This window comes from Battus philenor, unplaced genomic scaffold (genome assembly GCF_028537555.1).
Source record: "Battus philenor isolate CCGP_79_NKW_IND1 unplaced genomic scaffold, ilBatPhil1.0.hap1 SCAF_10, whole genome shotgun sequence".
Classification (NCBI taxonomy): domain Eukaryota; kingdom Metazoa; phylum Arthropoda; class Insecta; order Lepidoptera; family Papilionidae; genus Battus; species Battus philenor.
In genome coordinates this window covers 14,538,448-14,544,455 of record NW_027181662.1, presented here as the reverse complement: position 1 = coordinate 14,544,455, position 6,008 = coordinate 14,538,448, and positions in this window count along the sequence as shown.

Sequence of the window (6,008 nt, the reverse complement as noted above, 5' to 3'; positions counted from 1 at the left end):
ATCCCGCAAACGTTGCTTTGCAGAAAGAATAAAGTTTCTAATCAACAAATAAAAAATAAGGGTTGATCGTAGAGGAGTGAAAATTTAAAGTTGTATGTATTTTTTTCTGCTGTATCATAAAAAAATAAAAAAAAAATTGTTTAAAAATAAAATAAAAAAGTTTAGAGGTTGACCACTCTTATCAGTTAAGGTTATGGAAAATAAATAGTAGCCGAATTTCAGACCTACTGAATACGCATATAAAATTTGGTAAAAATCCGTCAAGCCGTTTCGGAGGAGTACGGTAACTAACATTGTGACATGGAAATTTTATATATTAGATATTTAAATTATTTATTTATTCATTTTAGCATATTATTCGATATTGCTATATGTACATAAACGATTTAATTGATTACTTATTTTAATATGAATATACAAAAGTTAAGATATAAAAAATGATCGATAATTTTACGAGCGGTTTCGAAATAGAACCCATTAATGTGCCGGAGGGGCGCAATACGCGGTTGACACCGGTGCGGTTGGAGTAATGTGTTGTAATTTTAATTACTTTAACCGATGCTTACAAAACGGGGTCAAACGGATCGCGTTGTGGTTTCTAGAGAGTTCTTTTCCATGTTTTTATATTTAAAATTCGTTTTTGGCAGCCCTATTAGTATTAATGATATAATTTCCGTAACTTATTTGTCTGTCATAGGATGTTTTTTCCTAATCTGCAGCATAGACGAAAATTGATAGAAATGGTAAGGGTTTCCTTATATATACAAGATGATTTGATTATAAATTTGTATTAAATATAACAACAGTTTTATTTCTTTAAAGCTGTCACGTGCTTTTTTATTCTGTATGGAATCGTGTTAACTTCCATAAACTCTTTAGGCTTAGAGATTACATTTCAAATGTTTTTTTTATCGGTTAAAAGTTTTAAATAGTTGAATGTACAGCTCATTTACAAGCAAAAAGGTTTGAAGCTTTTAGACCTATTTTAAATCACCTTCTATAAAGCGACTGTACACAAGGAGTAACTAATTTTATGTAGTAATATCTTTCTGTAACGAAGTACCGTTGTTATGGCGGACTTCAACCCAAAGCTGGGCATACCTTGCAGGGACGAGTGGGACAATTCAGTGTTTAGCACTATCATCACTGCTTACTTACTGGACTGGATTCTTGGAGAAGCAGAGACTTTTCATTATGAACTTCTTCGAGAGACGCGGGCACAGAAAGTAGACCCGGGAGACTGGATGGTGTGATAAAAAATAATTAACTTCATCATTAGGAAGCAGATGATGATGTCTCCGTGATAATGATGGTATTGGAAGATAAGAAGAAATAGAATGAAGTAATTGATTAATATATTTTTAATGAAATCAGGCGTTACCTTGCGGAAGTCCATCCTAAGTAAGAAAAGGACCAATATTTAGCCACTTTCGCACATGCAGTGGTAGTCGTGCAACAAAGTGCACCACCCGCCAGCCCGCTGATAAATGCGTATGCGGCAAACAATGCGAATCACACAACTGCCTCCGTCTAATCACTCAACACGTGTTTCAACCTTTCACAGGGCATCTTCAGTTATGTTACACCGATTAGTGCTCTGTGTTTGGCACTGCATGTGCGGAAGTGGCTAAGTATTGGTCCTTTTCTTAATTAATATATTTAACTAGAGCTAGAGTTATTCTGATATAGGAATCTGTTCCAGGCGAATACATTATAACAGGGAATAGGACGAGATTACGGGATAAACAAAAAAAAAATTATTCGGTGTATCCTTGATAAACATTTTATGACAAAATAATAGCACACCGAAATCAAAGTGGGGAAAAGGCGGGATAGGTAAAAAAAATGATTTCGGATTCGAACCCAGGTAGTCGCTGAGCTACGGGTTGAGCCGTCAGCGCTTATCAACATTGACAACGATGTCTTGTGAAATTTATATATTTTTGTTTTTTTTTTTGTAATTTTAATCCTTTTATACAAATACGTAAACATTTATATTGGCTTATTACTGCCTAGTCTAAAAATGAAAATCGTTTTTAGCAGTGCTAAAAGTAATAGAAAAGTCCTATGATATGTTTAAATTTATTGTAAAATGCAATAAACACGAAGACAAGAGATTATTTGACGTGGCTAAAAAAGTTAATAATAAAGTTTTTTTATCTGTCGGAAAATCACAATGTAGTCGTAGATGAAGCACGCAGACTTAGTATCTGTTCTTTTTTAACATGGTTCTCGTTTTTAGGGTCCTTTTGTTCCACATGTTTTTCAGACATATTTTATTATTAACATTTGTATTCTTTTTTCCTTCACAGTATCTTTAATGTTTGTTATTTCGATCATCCATTATAAAATCAATCACTCCATTAGAATTATTGTCATTCAACCATCGCCTTCTTATTATCTGTTCATTCCCACCTTGAAGAGACTCGAGTTTTATTTCTCTGTAAATGGAGAAGCGAGGAAATTATTCCATACTCGAGCTGTGGAGATCAGAAAAGTATATTTGAAATGCTTAGTGAAGAATCAAAACGCTTAATACACCTCCAAGGAAACTCGACCGTATAAGGGTGACAGTGGGTTGACCTCCTATTCCTATAGAGTAAACAGGGATGGTGAGATAAGGTCGGGAAGTTCCATAGCGCATACATTCTCCATAATGAAGTTCCATAGCGCATCCATTCTCCCTAATGAAGTTACATAGCGCATCCATTCTCCATAATGTAGAAAATTTTCATGATTTTTAATTTTTTAATTTTTATGATTTCTTCGAAAAAACAATTGAAATGCAGTGATTAAATATTAGTATAATATCTTTAAAGCGAAGAATGTGCAGTTCTGTACACAAATCATTAGTTAGCAAGAATCTTTAAAATATTTACACTTGTAGCCACCCTGTATATTTTTACAGTTGCTGGATGCTGTATAATCCGGTGAAATTGTTGTGTGTAATGGCCGGAGCCATTACACAGCAGGGTGATAAAGAGAACCGAATCTCTACAATTGCATTACATAAAGTAGATATGGTGACAAATACCATTTTTAACAATCTCTTTAAAAATCTATCACGCTATTGACAGGTACAATGAAACTACTTTCTTTATGACAGAAAAAGATCTGACTGTCCAAAACAACACGACGACGAATTGAAACGCCGCAAAGTGAATTAAGATTTTCTATAGCAAATCATGTAAAGATCGGAGATAGGTTCCAGGGTTACAAAAATACTACTTTTTAAAACGAAAATTGAACGAAGTAAAACTTTAAAAAAAAAAAAAACAAAAATAATATAACTCTGCCAAAAAAAAATTGGAAAAATATTTACCTTTTTTGTAACCAGAAACAACGCGTGAAATTTTATATAAATTTATTATTCTCTTTTAAAAAAAGCACAACACACTACTTTACAATAAAGGCGATCAAAGTAGTAAGAGAAAGAATTTATCTTATAAGATAAAAATAGAATCATGTCGTATTTTCAATAATGACAAAACTTGCAGTCTATAAGAGACGCACTGGTTATTTCTTAACGGATCATTTAAAAAGTAAGTCGATAGTAAAATAAGAACGACTATTTAAAGAAAAGGGAGGTCACAGATAAATTTTGTTTAAAGATAAGAAATTTTTTTCAAAATTTTCTTTAACATTGCAAGAACGATTGAACATAATAGTGTACGTTGTGGCCAGCGATACGGAGCGTGAATGCTAAATCAAGTTTTTTTTTTCTGAATATAGCTACACTTTTACATAGTAACATATTCTGAAAGAGATTACAACTCCTTCGGACTACTTCACAAATATATACTGAGAGACCAGTCTGAGATTCTAGATGTACATAAACGTTGGGAATACATTTTCATCTACCACTCTGTCGCTATCATCGTCTTTGCCAATTTGCTTGGGTGATGACTTTCTTATTTCTGCTAATCACGTATATCTATATTGATAAGTTAAATTGTAATAAGAGGCAGCTGCAACTAAGCTTCCTTGGTAGCAATCTTAAAAGAGATTTTAGGTTAGCCACTTTCAGCGCCCTCATACCCCTCGCATAAGAATCCGCAAATGCCTCATGGTCTGCAGGTCAAGACAAAAAAAAAATAAAGAAAGTTTTTTTTTTTTAAATAGATCGCTGCTTAGAAACCGTTACACATAATTCACAGAAGCATTTGTAAGGGTGTCAAAAAGGGTTGCGAGGTGACAAATGTGATCCTCATTATAAAACCATTAGCGTAATTGGAGCATACGTGTGGACCCTTACATTATATAAACCTTAGACCCTGTTAGAAAGCCTACTCGTTGCATTAGCCTCGATTTATAATCACGGACTTGTAGAAATAATACAGTTTTAATAACACAACTTGCGAATAAATTCATCTAATATATTAGGATCATTTGTGGAAATGATCATATAAATTTTAGATGATTTTATTGTAGGCTTTCATCGTATCATGATGTGTTAGGAAAGAGAAAAGCCTAGTTTTCTAAATTGTAATATGACATTGCAGTTAAGTTCTATTCCGTGTATCGAATTCTACTTAGTTTAACAATGCCACACTTTTTTATTGTTCTCAGTATGCGTAAGAATATTAAGAAAGCATATAAATCAGCAATAAAAATTAGAACAATAAGACATTCGATATTCTTGACACAATTGAGTCCGCTGCAACAGAAAATTACGAACAGTACAGACAGAGACATCTATTGATAAAATCTTCAATATTCAGTTTCAATTGTAGTTAAGTTGCAGTGGTTCTAGACTTCACCAAAAGATGACGCTGTTAATAATTTAATACTGATCAAAAATAAATACACCAATATCTCACTTTGCGTCTTGGTTGCGTTTCAAAAAAAACACGACGGAAATTTAACCGCCGCAAAGTGGATTAAGATTTCCTATAGCAAACCATGTAAAGATCGGAGATAGGTTCCAGGGTTACGAAAATACCACTTTTTAAATAGAAAATTGAACAAAGTAAATATTAAAAAAAAAAAACAAAAATAATATAACTCTGCCAAATAATAAATTGAAAAAATATTTACCTTTTTTGTAACCAGAAATAACACGTAAAATTTTAAGTAAATTTATTATTCTCTTTTAAAAAAAGCACAACACGCTACATTACAACACTACATAATTGAAACTAAACTCTAAAATTAGCAAAACAAAGTGAAAATAAAACTGTATTCAAATTGCGTTGTTTTAAGTTAGAAAGGGAATCCCTGAATTTTGATAGCATGGCGCAATTAGAAATAAAAGTGTTGCCATCTTTAAAAAAAAAAAAAATTTCAAAAAAAAAAAATTAAAGACTCGAACCCAAAACGACGCAACCTCGAAAACCTAACGACGCACAGTGAAAATTAGTCCTAATTAAGCAGCGACGCAACTTCGCAAAAAACGCAAAACGAAACGACGCAAAGCGTGGTATTGGTGGTGTATACTACACTTAAAATATTTATTGCTAAACCAGTATGTTTTTTTGTTAAAGCAATAACTTTTTTTTTGAAATGCCTTTTATTTATTAATAATATATGGCGGTTAGTCAGGCAATTCAAATTAACGTTAAATTTTTAATTTAACGGACGTAATGACTTCGTATCATTTTTAATTCTGAGCTGTTTATAGCGGCGTAGTCTGAGTATCGTAATAGGACACTGCGATCACCAACCCGCATGCTGGGCGTGGTGATTATGGTATATCCCTCTTAGGTATTTTTGGGGGAGGTATGTGCAAGTGTGTGTTTATGGGCTGAAACGAGGACAATGACGTCGATATTCACAATATGACATAAGGGGTGGTCGTCAGTACAAGGCCCTCGTCCCGTAATAGATAATTCGATGTAAAGAAAAACACTTGCCGGATGGTTAAACTTTTAATTTAATATCACAGAACAAGAAATCTCAATCTGAGTTACAAGTATTTCCTTTGTTGAACAGTGGTTGAAGCGACACGTCCGCTCGTTAGCGCGGCGCGTCAGAGAGAGAGCGAGATGTACCGAGTGTAAGAAGGGGCA